Here is a 15,313-nt window from a genome sequence, read left to right as displayed (position 1 = left end):
CCTGGAGACATCGGGCAAGCAAGGGCAGTAGACTGCAGTTAGATCACTGGCACTGAAAACCAGATTCCAGCTTCTTGTCGCCATCGGGCATTAATGGAGTGGGGTGGCTGAAATTTCCATTCGAGCAACACTTTGGAATACAATAGCCGCTTTTCTGTGTGGGAGCTGGATTGTGCTTTGATTCAAGTCAAGGATATTGCACCAGGTAAGGATAAAATCCTTTCTATTTCTTTTAAGATTTGGCTGGCTGGGGACTTCACTGACTCATGAATGGAGGAGATTTTAGCACCCCTCCAGGGAAGGACCGCATGTTACCCAGTAGTTACCATAGCGTGGCTCTCACTAGCTGTGTAGAAAAGGCACTAGAATGCATGGTCGACTTGGGCTTTAGAACTGCAGGAAATACACTCGTGCTCATAAATTAAGGATAATTGCAGAGTGTGGTGCAACACAATGTGGTACTACACAAAACTGGCACTAACAGCATAGGCACATAGGGAACCCACACGACACAGATCTATAAGTCCACAGTATTGCTTATAAGTTGAGAAAACCGTCCTGAAACACGTGCTACAAAACGCCACTGTTTCCTGCGCATGTACCCTGAAATCAATATGGGATATTATCACCACGCACACGTACACAGGCCACATGATGGGTTGGCTTACTCAGGTCAGGTAGTTGAGCAGCTGCTGGGGTATAGCCTCCCATTCTTGTACCAGTGCCTATCGGAGCTCCTGAAGCGTCGAAGACGTGCAGCAATATGTCAACCGAGAGCATCCCAGACTTGCTTGATGGGGTTAAGGTCTGGAGAACTGGCAGGCCACTCCATTCGCCTGATATCTTATTTTTCCAGGTACTCCTCCACAGTGGCAACTTGGTGGGCTGTGCATTATCATTCATCAGGAGGAAGGTGGGACCCAATGCACCCCTTGAAAGGTGGACATACTGGTGCAAAATGACATCCCAATACACCTGACCTGTTACAGTTCCTCTGTCAAAGACATGTAGGGGTGTACGTGCACCAATCATAATCCCACCCCACACCATCAAACAATGACATCCATACAGGTCCCTTTCAAGGACATTAAAGGGTTGGTATCTGGTTCCAGGTTCACGCCAGATGAAAACCCGCCGAGAATCACTGTTCAGACTGTACCTGGACTCGTCCGTGAACATAATCTGGGACCACTGTTCCATTGACCATTTACTGTGTTCTTGACACCAGGCTTTATGGGCTCTCCTGTGACCAGGGGTCAGTGGAATGCACCTTGCAGGTCTCCGGGCGAATAAACCATGTCTGTTCAGTCGTCTGTAGACTGTTTGTACGGAGACAGCTGTTCCAGTGGCTGCGGTAAGGTCCCAAGCAAGGCTACCTGCAGTACTCTGTGGCCGTCTGCGGACACTGATGGTGAGGTATTGGTCTTCTTGTGATGTTGTACACTGTGGACGTCCTGTACTGTAGTGCCTGGACACATTTCCTGTCTGCTAGAATCATTGCCATAATCTTGAGATTCACATGGAGGGCCCTGCTGTGTTTGACCAGCCTCTAGTCGGCCTAGTATTCTAACCCTCATAACGTCATCAGTATGTGTTCATTGAGCCATTTTCATCACACAGTCACCATTAGCACATCTGAAAACGTCTGCACACTTACTTGCTGCACTGTACTCTGACATGCACCAACACACCTCTGCCTATGTGGACTGCTGCCAGCGCCACCATGTGACGGACCGCAGGTCAGGTGCACCGCATGGTCATATCCAGAGGTGATTTAAACCCACAAACCGCCCACAAGAGCGTTGTTTCACCCTGTATCAGCATTATCCTTAATTTATGAGCATGAGTGTAGTTAGTTGCTGCTAGAGTAGGTTTAAAAGATATTGTTCAACCCATGCTACTTCACTCTACTGGAAGCAGGAATACAACACTATTTTGTACGCAGACAACAACTCGTAGACCATATTCTTTGATTCCGAGAACTCCTATTACTCTGTTTGGAAGCATAACATCCTTGGACAGCTACACAAATGGTGATTCTGAGGGAAATTACCCATATTCGTGTGGTCCTCCCTTTCCAAATAATTTTTAAACTCTGAATTGTTGATGCTCTTTCAGAGCTATTCGAGCAGGAGAACAGTGTCCCTCAGGGATCAGTTTCAAGTATGACTGTGTACTATAGCAATCAACAGTATTACATTCACAGTTAAGTTTCCCATTCAATGTCTGTTATTTGCGGATGACTTTGCAGTATTCTGCTTTTCCTCCGATCTTGCAATGACCAGTCATTAGCTGTAACTAATAGTAGGACAGTTGTTAAGTGGACAGATAGCATAGGTTTCAGTGTTTGTTTATGGTATTTTAATCATTCCTGTCATCCTTTAACCTACACTGTTTTCAGTTTTCGAAGTTCAGTGAGATAGCCGGGTCTCATGTTTCATGAGAAACTGATGCAGTTAACTGCACCTGAAGAAAAAGGATCTAAAAGTGTAGATAAGGGTAGCAGACTGATTATGTCTGCTCCTGTTTTACAATGCTTTTGTTAAATCCCACGTACAATTGTTTTAGATGCACAGTCTACGGTTCAGCTAGGCTGTCATCCTTAAAATCATTGATGCTGTTCAACATAAAGGTATTAGGCTGGCAAGGGAAATACTAGGCTAGTTTGATTCTTAGCCTTTGTGTTGAGGCTAGTAAGTCACTAATCATCATGCACCACAGATCCACATGACGTGACATGCATCCCACCCATTCTCAACCCCACATTCACCAGTATTTCATACTGTTGCTCATCCTTTAATGGAGTGGCTGTTGAGATACAGACAATGCGCGATGACACTGTTCAGGATTCACATGAAGCAGGACCTAGTGGTTCGTAATGCAGACTACATTTCTGTTTTTCATCAAGTTTGGAGTTGTTCACTGCCCTGATTAAGGAGGAGACCTAGAATTATTAAATATTTATCAGTGTACGAAAAGAATTATACTCTAGTCTACGTTTTTAAATAAATATTTTACAAAATTTTATCCAAGCCCTGCAACTATATTGTAGTTCATGCTTATGGGTCCCAGCAGGGAATTACTTTGGCTTTTCTGGGTTGGTTACAGAATATGCACTCAAGATATGACTACCTAACATATTAACAGTGTGAGATGCTAAATTGTATGTGATCTTGAGAGAGTTAGATGAGATCAAGCTACCAATTCGCCTGCACCGACTTTCTGAATGCCCTTCAGGCTATCTATCACACACATCGTCCAGTCTTATTAATGTGACGGCTGCCTATATTTGGCATCAACATGCTATAACCACTGATGGCTGGCAGGTGTCAGCACTATCAGTGGAGGGTATATAAAGCATGTATGGAGAGGGCAGCAAGAGGACTGCAAGTGCTGTCACAGTGCGGAAATGGAGCAATTTACCTGATATCCGGAAGGCATGATCATTGTCTCTTGGCTAAGGATGGAAGCACTTCTGAAATGGCTAAGTTTATAAACTGTTCATGTGCTACCATGGTAAATATATACTGTGCATGACAAAATGTTACATCCAAAACAGGTGCCAAGCCAACTGTGATGCACCATGGGCCATAAATGACAGGGGTGAACAATAGCTGGAGAGATCTGTAAAGGCGAATAGACGTGCAACTGTTGAGCAACTGGCCACCCAGATGAACCAAGGGGCTACCAACAAGTGTCTCCCTCAATGGCTGTTCAGCGAGGTTGCTGTGTACGGGCCTCTACAGCAGGTGCCTGATTAAGGCACACATGCTGCTTGCTGTTCATCAGCAATAAGGGCTGGAATTTGCATACCAGTATCTGAACTGGATATCCTTTGAGTGGCAACAGGTGACGATTGTAGATGAATCACATTTTATGGTCCATCGGACAGATGGCTGTTGTTGGATATGGCATGAAATGTCTGAAAGCAAACATACTGCGAAAATTGAAAATTGTCAGCCAGAGGGGGGAACGTTCAGGTCTAGGGAATGTTTTTGTGGAATTTGTGGGTGATTTTGTCATTCTCAAAGTCACAGTGGACCAACACAAATGTGCATCTGCCCTTGGGGATCACATCAATCCCTATATGCAGTTCGGCAGAAGCCAAACAATGGAAACTCAGCAATGTAGGAAAAGATAGATTGCATCGTACACTAAAGAAGATACATCAAGTTGCAGACAGTCACAATTAAAAGACACTTACATATAGCTTTAGGGTACAGCATTCTGGCCAGAGATGCTGGAGTTGGCGGTCGTGTGCGCGTGAGGTGTGCTTGCTTGTGTGTGAATAACGCTTGCGTGGTTCAAAGAACAATAGGATGAGTTTGCTGTACTCCCCTGCCACCAAACTCCCATATTTAAACCCCGTGAAGAATCTATGGGACTACCTAGATCGAGCTATTCCTGCCAGGGATCCTCGACCAAAAGAACCTAGTCCGGATGGCCATGGCTCTGGAGTAGGTGCCTTCCAGAGCCTCATTGACACTCTTCCTGCACATCTCACAATGGTCTGTGCTGCAAAAGGTGGTTATTCAGTCTTTCGACTGCTTGTCACGTTAATGTGTCTGGACAGTATATATCCAGCAGTAAAATATATTCAGATGATGCACAATGCGCTTTTCCACCAATAAAGGTGGGGCAAGGAGGTGTCATTCTGCTCTGTACTGGGGAGCGTGGGAATTCAGGCAGCTAAAGGTGCCAGGATGGAAAATACAGTTTCCTAAAGTGCTGCCTCTGTACATGTAGTTACCTCAACGTTAGAAAAACACGATCATGTGTCAAAGGGATGGATGATTAAAGAGGAAAGTTGTGGTAGAATGCATATATTTTAGGAGTAAAGTAGTCAACTCACCGAGTGCCATAAGCATTAATTCATTGCCAGGCAAATACAAAATAGATAGAAATCTTGCTAGCTTTCAGAATAAATCCTTTTTCAAGCTGGAGTGGAAAAAAAGAGAGAAAGAAAGGAAAAAAAAAACCACCAGTGCCGTATGTTGTACCAGCTGGACACACAATACTGGGATTACATCTTGGCAGATGGTCTGGGTGGTGTGGGAGTGTTGTCTGGTGGCATGGGTAGAGGGAGAGCGGAAAGGATCCAAATGGCCTGGGTTTGTGAAGCAGCCATTGAAATTGAGCATGTCATGCTTAGCTGCATGCTGTTCCACAGAATGGTCAACTTTGTTCTTGGGCACAGTTTGATGGTGGCCATTCATTCCGGTGGACAGCTGGTTGGTTGTCTGTGTGCTGATTGCAGCAGAGTTGTGTAATGTCACTAAATTGTTTATGTTTACATTCATATTCCTACCACTAGTGCAATCACAGGTAATTTGTGCCTTTAATCTCTGTAACAGTATATATAAGAATTTGATCCTGTTTCTTTTTTTTTTTTTTCCTCTCTCGCTTGAAGGGAATGAGCCTCATGGTCAACTTGAGATTGTCTCCCATGTAGTATTAACTGCCTGCTGTTGCGCCTGCTGCGTGTGTCAAAGAATTGGATAGGACTAACTCCATGATGATTCAGATATATACACTCCTGGAAATTGAAATAAGAACACCGTGAATTCATTGTCCCAGGAAGGGGAAACTTTATTGACACATTCCTGGGGTCAGATACATCACATGATCACACTGACAGAACCACAGGCACATAGACACAGGCAACAGAGCATGCACAATGTCGGCACTAGTACAGTGTATATCCACCTTTCGCAGCAATGCAGGCTGCTATTCTCCCATGGAGACGATCGTAGAGATGCTGGATGTAGTCCTGTGGAACGGCTTGCCATGCCATTTCCACCTGGCGCCTCAGTTGGACCAGCGTTCGTGCTGGACGTTCAGACTGCGTGAGACGACGCTTCATCCAGTCCCAAACATGCTCAATGGGGGACAGATCCGGAGATCTTGCTGGCCAGGGTAGTTGACTTACACCTTCTAGAGCACGTTGGGTGGCACGGGATACATGCGGACGTGCATTGTCCTGTTGGAACAGCAAGTTCCCTTGCCGGTCTAGGAATGGTAGAACGATGGGTTCGATGACGGTTTGGATGTACCGTGCACTATTCAGTGTCCCCTCGACGATCACCAGTGGTGTACGGCCAGTGTAGGAGATCGCTCCCCACGCCATGATGCCGGGTGTTGGCCCTGTGTGCCTCGGTCGTATGCAGTCCTGATTGTGGCGCTCACCTGCACGGCGCCAAACACGCATACGACCATCATTGGCACCAAGGCAGAAGCGACTCTCATCGCTGAAGACGACACGTCTCCATTCGTCCCTCCATTCACGCCTGTCGCGACACCACTGGAGGCGGGCTGCACGATGTTGGGGCGTGAGCGGAAGACGGCCTAACGGTGTGCGGGACCGTAGCCCAACTTCATGGAGACGGTTGCGAATGGTCCTCGCCGATACCCCAGGAGCAACAGTGTCCCTAATTTGCTGGGAAGTGGCGGTGCGGTCCCCTACGGCACTGCGTAGGATCCTACGGTCTTGGCGTGCATCCGTGCGTCGCTGCGGTCCGGTCCCAGGTCGACGGGCACGTGCACCTTCCGCCGACCACTGGCGACAACATCGATGTACTGTGGAGACCTCACGCCCCACGTGTTGAGCAATTCGGCGGTACGTCCACCCGGCCTCCCGCATGCCCACTATATGCCCTCGCTCAAAGTCCGTCAACTGCACATACGGTTCACGTCCACGCTGCCGCGGCATGCTACCAGTGTTAAAGACTGCGATGGAGCTCCGTATGCCACGGCAAACTGGCTGACACTGACGGCGGCGGTGCACAAATGCTGCGCAGCTAGCGCCATTCGACGGCCAACACCGCGGTTCCTGGTGTGTCCGCTGTGCCGTGCGTGTGAACATTGCTTGTACAGCCCTCTCGCAGTGTCCGGAGCACGTATGGTGGGTCTGACACACCGGTGTCAATGTGTTCTTTTTTCCATTTCCAGGAGTGTAGTTTCCCTGTTAACATTAAATTTCTGTTAATTGTTCTTAGTTCTCATGAGAGATGTTGGAAAAAGTTGCATCAACTACACTGAGCAGTAGTTTTTATTAGAAAATATAATCGTATTAATTAAAAAAAAGACTGTATCATTCAGATATGAGCAATGAAAACAGATCAAAATTGAGATTGTATTTATATACTGATCTATGAATTAGCTGCTTTTTCTTGAAACTGACTGAACCTGCTCATGAGAAGAAGTCCAAGATGGAGAAACATTATAGTTGGTATATGACAAAGCTACTTTCACATGTGGTCCTGTCTCTGACGGGGCAGGATAAGTCTGTGACTGGATTGGAGCAGGGAGTGCTGGATAGATAGATTGGGCACATCTTACACCTGGGTCTCCCACAGGGTTATAATCCTTGTGGCAAGGAATCAGGAGTGTTTGTGGTATAGGAATGGACCAGGATGTTGTGTAGGTTGGTTGGGTGAGGTACTATCACTTTAGGAGTGGTGGGTAAGATGTCTTTCATTTCAGGGCATGATGGTCGGTAATCGAAGTCCTGGCAAAGGTGTGGTTCAGTTGTTCCTTCCAGAGTGATCCTGGGAGATGAGTGTGCCGCTGATTCTTGGGGTTGATGGGAGGGTTAGGGTATGGTACGGAAATAATGACAGCTGTCAAAATGCAGATACTGTAGCTGCATTTTAACAGTTGCTCCCTTACAGCCTGGTCACCCAGGGATGGCGGATCTGCAATGATGAGAGGTAGTAATAATTTTACCTTAAAAGAAGAACTGTTTAATCATATAAAATAAGTGAGTTTTTTGTAAAATAACAATTTCAACAATGTTTCTCCCCTCTTTGTACTATCTCTAATTTGGCTACTTTTAAGTACTAGAAGAGGATATGTGACCCATTCCTCCATTTGTCCCCACTAAGTCAAGAAGAGTAAGCTTAGAGTGGAATCCACATGCAGTTGAGTTGATATTGCATCTGTTCCGACTATTCAGTGATGCAGTGCTATTCATGTGGGTATCAATAGCCTCAAAGCCTGTCTATCATTTCCTGTAGTCACATGTACTCTAAACAAACAGTTTGAAAGAATGCCTACCCAGTCTAAAGAAATGGTTACATAATTAAGAAAATTAGGTATACTGTTATGCTTCTTTTATTAATGTTGAACATGTGCTGTCAGATATATTAGTAATGCGTTGAGCTTTGTCTCTGGCAGTTAGACTCCTCTCTTTCCGCACCCACTAATCTGACAGATAGTATGTCACTGCCATCAATGGGAAACAGAGGTGAAGCAATAAATCTGCACACTTGTGCTGTTACTATCCACAGCTTTCGAAATCCTTCTACAAACAAAGATATTTTGGTACTGAGAAGAACAATGTTCAAAATTTTTGACACAGCTGTTTGTAATGCTGCCAGACATATCTGCTTCTAGCAGAGACAGTTTATTCCCTTCTGTAATATACAGCTTGTTTCAGGAGGACTAGCAGTAGGTGGCAGTGGAGACAAATTCAGATAAAACATTCCATATAACATGTGTTCAATATTTATTCGTTACAGAGATAAGCTGGTTTTACAACAGGAAGGGCAACTGACCACTGATTATCATTAACAATGCCCAGTCTGATAATAACCATGCCAACCTTGTTTAGTACGCGATAAAGGCAAAAGAAAAAGAAGGCAGCTGCTTACAGAGCCAAGTTTTATTACATGTTTGGTACTCTAGTTGCTATTGGCTTATTTTTGGTCCCTCATATTTCTTTTTAAATCAAGTTGTGAATTTACACTTAAGTTTAGATAGTTAAATTGTTTCACCTGTGATTGCAGTTGTGATTTGTTGACCAGTTCTACTTTATTGTTTAAGCATGTTGCAGATATTTACAAATTCTGAGCATGCTGATATGGCATGTGTGAAAGGCTTTTGTAATAGTAACACTGCTACTTGTAGAGAGCATGGTAGATGATTTCATAATCACAGAGTATCAGTTTCAGAAGTGTATTTGTGTTTTCACTAAACTGTGTGAGACTGGTGCAGTACCCAATAGTCCTTGAACCTTACCCCTTTAGATTTTAACCTTTGGGATGGTCGAAACGTGATGTCTACAAGTACAAGGCAAACACAAGACGCAAATTGATTACTCAGATTATGAATACTGCTTCCCCAATGAAAGAACATCAAGACAACATCAGATGAGCTAGACATAGTGTTGTTGAAAGAATGTGAAAGTAAAGTGAACTCAGAGGTAGAATTTATGAAAGCCAACTATCAACTTGATCATTTGCTTAACGCCTTCTATGGATATTTGAACTACATTCTAACAGTGGTATCTGTAGTTGTTGTGGTCTTCAGTCCTGAGACTGGTTTGATGCAGCTCTCCATGCTACTCTATCCTGTGCAAGCTTCTTCATCTCCCAGTACCTACTGGAACCTACATCCTTCTGAATCTGCTTAGTGTATTCATCTCTTGGTCTCCCTCTACAATTTTTTCCCTCCACACTGCCCTCCAATGCTAAATTTGTGATCCCTTGATGCCTCAAAACATGTCCTACCAACCGATCCCTTCTTCTAGTCAAGTTGTGCCACAAACTTCTCTTCCCCCCAATCCTATTCAATACCTCCTCATTAGTTACGTGATCTACCCACCTTATCTTCAGCATTCTTCTGTAGCACCACATTTCGAAAGCTTCTATTCTCTTCTTGTCCAAACTGGTTATCGTCCGTGTTTCACTTCCATACATGGCTACACTCCATACAAATACTTTCAGAAACGACTTCCTGACACTTAAATCTATACTCGATGTTAACAAATTTCTCTTCTTGAGAAACGCTTTCCTTGCCATTGCCAGTCTACATTTTATATCCTCTCTACTTCGACCATCATCAGTTATTTTACTCCCTAAATAGCAAAACTCCTTTACTACTTTAAGTGTCTCATTTCCTACTCTAATCCCCTCAGCATCACCCGGTTTAATTTGACTACATTCCATTATCCTCGTTTTGCTTTCGTTGATGTTCATCTTATATCCTCCTCTCAAGACACTGTCCATTCCGTTCAACTGCTCTTCCAAGTCCTTTGCTGTCTCTGACAGAATTACAATGTCATCGGCGAACCTCAAGGTTTTTACTTCTTCTCCATGAATTTTAATACCTACTCCGAATTTTTCTTTGGTTCCTTTACTGCTTGCTCAATATACAGATTGAATAACATCGGGGAGAGGCTACAACCCTGTCTCACTCCTTTCCCAACCACTGCTTCCCTTTCATGCCCCTCGACTCTTATAACTGCCATCTGCTTTCTGTACAAATTGTAAATAGCCTTTCGGTCCCTGTATTTTACCCCTGCCACCTTTAGAATTTGAAAGAGAGTATTCCAGTCAACATTGTCAAAAGCTTTCTCTAAGTCTACAAATGCTAGAAACGTAGGTTTGCCTTTCCTTAATCTTTCTTCTAAGATAAGCCGTAAGGTTAGTATTCCCTCACGTGTTCCAAACTGAATCCAAACTGATCTTCCCCGAGGTCCGCTTCTACCAGTTTTTCCATTCGCCTGTAAAGAATTCGCGTTAGTATTTTGCAGCTGTGACTTATTAAACTGATAGTTCGGTAATTTTCACATCTGTCAACACCTGCTTTCTTTGGGATTGGAATTATTACATTCTTCTTGAACTCTGTGGGTATTTCACCTGTCTCATACATCTTGCTCACCAGATGGTAGAGTTTTGTCATGACTGGCTCTCCCAAGGCCATCAGTAGTTCTAATGGAATGTTGTCTACTCCCGGGGCCTTGTTTCGACTCAGGTCTCTCAGTGCTCTGTCAAACTCTTCACGCAGTACCTTATCTCCCATTTCATCTTCATCTACATTCTCTTCCATTTCCATAATATTGTCCTCAAGTACATCGCCCTTGTATAAGCCCTCTATATACTCCTTCCACCTTTCTGCCTTCCCTTCTTTGCTTAGAACTGGGTTTCCATCTGAGCTCTTGATATTCATACAAGTGGTTCTCTTCTCTCCAAAGGTCTCTTTAATTTTCCTGTAGGCAGTATCTATCTTACCCCTAGTGAGACAAGCCTCTACATCCTTACATTTGTCCTCTAGCCATCCCTGCTTAGCCATTTTGCACTTCCTGTTGATCTCATTTCTGAGACGTTTGTATTCCTTTTTGCCTGCTTCATTTACTGCACTTTTATATTTTCTCCTTTCATCAATTAAATTCAATATTTCTTCTGTTACCCAAGGGTTTCTATTAGCCCTCATCTTTTTACCTACTTGATCGTCTGCTGCCTTCACTACTTCATCCCTCAGAGCTACCCATTCTTCTTCTACTGTATTTCTTTCCCCCATTCCTGTCAATTGTTCCCTTATGCTCTCCCTGAAACTCTCTACAACCTCTGATTCTATCAGTTTATCCAGGTCCCATCTCCTTAAATTCCCATCTTTTTGCAGTTTCTTCAGTTTCAATCTGCAGTTCATAACCAATAGATTGGGGTCAGAATCCACATCTGCCCCTGGAAATGTCTTACAATTTAAAACCTGGTTCCTAAATCTCTGTCTTACCATTATATAATCTATCTGATACCTTTTAGTATCTCCAGGATTCTTCCAGGTATACAACCTTCTTTTATGATTCTTGAACCAAGTGTTAGTTATGATTAAGTTATGCTCTGTGCAAAATTCTACAAGGCGGCTTCCTCTTTCATTTCTTCCCCCCAATCCATATTCACCTACTATGTTTCCTTCTCTCCCTTTTCCTACTGACGATTTCCAGTCACCCATGACTATTAAATTTTCATCTCCCTTCACTACCTGAATAATTTCTTTTGTCTCGTCATACATTTCATCAATTTCTTCATCATCTGCAGAGCTAGTTGGCATATAAACTTGTACTACTGTAGTAGGCATGGGCTTTGTGTCTATCTTGGGCCCGCATCTCGTGGTCGTGCGGTAGCGTTCTCGCTTCCCACGCCCGGGTTCCCGGGTTCGATTCCCGGCGGGGTCAGGGATTTTCTCTGCCTCGTGATGGCTGGGTGTTGTGTGCTGTCCTTAGGTTAGTTAGGTTTAAGTAGTTCTAAGTTCTAGGGGACTTATGACCACAGCAGTTGAGTCCCATAGTGCTCAGAGCCATTTGAACCATTTTTGTCTATCTTGGCCACAATAATGCGTTCACTATGCTGTTTGTAGTAGCTAATCCGCACTCCTATTTTTTTTATTCATTATTAAACCTACTCCTGCATTACCCCTATTTGATTTTGTATTTATAATCCTGTAATCACCTGACCAAAAGTCTTGTTCCTCCTGCCACCGAACTTCACTAATTCCCACTATATCTAACTTTAACCTATCCATTTCCATTTTTAAATTTTCTAACCTACCCGCTCGATTAAGGGATCTGACATTCTACACTCCGATCCGTAGAATGCCAGTTTTCTTTCTCCTGATAATGACGTCCTCTTGAGTAGTCCCCGCCCGGAGATCCGAATGGGGGACTATTTTACCTCCGGAATATTTTACCCAAGAGGACGCCATCATCATTTAATCATACAGTAAAGCTGGATGTCCTTGGGAAAAATTACGGCTGTAGTTTCCCCTTGCTTTCAGCCGTTCGTAGTACCAGCACAGCAAGGCCGTTTTGGTTAATGTTACAAGGCCAGATCAGTCAATCATCCAGACTGTTGCCCCTGCAACTACTGAAAAGGCTGCTGCCCCTCTTCAGGAACCACATGTTTGTCTGGCCTCTCAACAGATATCCCTCCGTTGTGGTTGCACCTACGGTACGGCCATCTGTATTGCTGAGGCACGCAAGCCTCCCCACCAACGGCAAGGTCCATGGTTCATGGGCGGTATCTAAGTAACCAATAAAACTTGGACACACATTATAAGGAATGTTTTATTTAAGTTAGTATGTATTATAATATATCTATTCAGAAATCCACTTCACCTCATCCTCAACTCCTCAAGTCACCTTCCTAGATGTCAATCTCCACCTTTCAGATGGCTCCATAAGGGTATACGTCCACAGCACCTTCAACAGTAACTCCACTTGAGATAGCTGTCATCCTTTTCACATCAAAAAGTCTCTTCCTTACAGCATCACCATCTGTGAATGCTGCATCTGAAGTGGAAAGCAGGAAATGTCCAAAATATGCTGACAACTTTACCAGAGCCTTTGTGACATTTGCCTGATTTATTTCTTCGTTGATAGCCCTCGGTGTCAACGTACTGCGTTGTTATACTGGCTGAAAAATGGGGGGGGGGGGGTTGGAAGTTCAACAATGACTACTGTAAATGATGTAGCCGACAGTTGCACAGTTGCATTTCACTGTTCTTTACTTTCACTGTTCACAACTCCATCCTGCCCCATATGACACAGTTATGCATGCAAACATCAGCATACTGCTACAACAGTTTGTTGTTGAACATCTGTTTTTATCTCCAAGTAACTACTGCAACCTACATTGTTCTGAATCTGCTTAGTGTATGAGCAGTAAATACCTAAATACACAGTTCACAGTTCTTGCAGAACAATAAGGAATGTGTGACACTATTTCTCAAATAAGTTGAACAGACACTGTCATTGCTTTAACACATGGCCTATTTGTGTTCCACTAATTCCAGTGTTAAGTTGATGCATTGTTGTTACTTGAAACAGTACATAATTCCCCTCTGAAAATTGGCCATCGACTGACTGATCTCAGGACCAAAATTTGGGCCTTTATATATCCTCACAATAATAGGTACTGAAACTACACATTGTTTGATGTTTAATTTACAGAAATTACAATTAAAACATAACTCATTCAATTAACTACATACATTGAAAAATTCCTTCTTTTTAACAGGTTAGGTCGAATTATTTGTTTAAATAAGAAAATTAACAGATATAGTTATGCAAACAATACTTTTGACAAACCTGGTAATTATTTTAAGGGCTGGCTTTGCTAATAAGTTTTCGAATAGAGCCAAATAAGTACTTTAAGAATCCTAATAGTTCTTCTTCCTAATGTTTATAATTATTACAGAATTTATATTTGTTTGTAAGTCAACAATAGAGCTTAAGTCACGAAACAGTTACTGATTTCACCCTATAACAAAAGATATTAACTAGTAATAGCCAAAATAAATTAGAAAATTGATCACATGCACAAAACTAAGCACAAAATTAGATCTGGAACTATATTTCTTAAGACTGAGGGCCAACCTTTCTCCTTTATGAAAATGTAGATTATACTCATGCATGTTAATGGTAATTAGACAAAAATGAAAATAAAATGAATTTAAGGAGGCAGATGGCAAAAGAAGAGAGGAAGTAAAGAGATCCCAGCTTGCTTCATCACACCTTTACTGACCGACAATATCCTATCCAGCTCATCCATAAACAGATCTCCTGTGTCACTCCTCCGGCACCAGTAAACCTGTGAACCACGACCAGTACTCCTCTATCACCCAGCATCAACTTGACCGTGAAAAGCTCAACCACATCGTCCACCAGGGCTTCGACTACGTCTCGTCATGCACTGAGATGAGGGTTATCATACCCAAAATGCTACTCACATCCCCCAAAGTAGTGTTCCACTGCCAACCCAACCTACTAGAATATCCTTGTCCACTCCTTTTCCAATCGTGCTCTCAATCCTGCACCTCTTGTGGTCGCCCTGTAGGGAAGCAGCCTACTCACGCTGTATAAAATTTACATCAGTCTTTCCATTGTGTGCCAGCCTAGTCCGCTGTAACTAGATCTGACGTCATAAATGTTGCGCAATACTTTAAAAATCAAGTAAATAACCTAAAACGTTTCTAGCATGTCAGGAGTAATACTAAATCAACATGTGTTGAATGTCAGTTCAATAACTTTAACCATTTTCGAAATTTGGACGTTTTTCTGTAAAAATCATTGGCGCAACAGAAAAGAGCTAGAGACTTAAAAATTTATATTTAGATTCCTTTTTCATAATAATTTAATAGAAACAGTACTTTGGATCTCGCAAATTAAGATTTTAGTTGAAATTCATGATTTTCTGGTTTTTGTCTTAAAAATTAAGGAAGCAAGATATATTAAGTAGGCTAATAAATAAGGCTAGGATGTTTAAATTTAAGTAGAATGGAGATCCGCTATAATCATAAAGACGTGATAAGTTTCAACTGAATAACTATAAAACTATAGTGGTATTGTATCACCAAAGGTCAAGTTCAGAGGTCGTCTACTGCGTGTAGTGTAATTAAATTAATTCTCTCGCCTAAAATATTTAACTTAGCCATGTCAAACTTTTATTATGATTACTTACCTGTGTGCTGAATACACATTTAAATTGAGAGCTTCATCGGCCATCAGCAAAAGAAGCTATGATTTATTCGGTAA

General features: G+C 42.9%; 1 protein-coding gene across 1 annotated transcript in view; it reads left to right on the top strand.

Moving 5' to 3' along the window:
- The window catches only part of LOC126194917 (protein mothers against dpp), a 232,239-nt gene that overhangs the window by 176,252 nt on the left and 40,674 nt on the right, over positions 1-15,313 (top strand). The gene's annotated exons all lie outside the window — the stretch shown is intronic.

This window comes from Schistocerca nitens, chromosome 7, assembly GCF_023898315.1.
Source record: "Schistocerca nitens isolate TAMUIC-IGC-003100 chromosome 7, iqSchNite1.1, whole genome shotgun sequence".
Classification (NCBI taxonomy): domain Eukaryota; kingdom Metazoa; phylum Arthropoda; class Insecta; order Orthoptera; family Acrididae; genus Schistocerca; species Schistocerca nitens.
The sequence above is the reverse complement of the archived record's forward strand: the minus strand, read 5'-3'. Positions and strand labels throughout refer to the sequence as shown.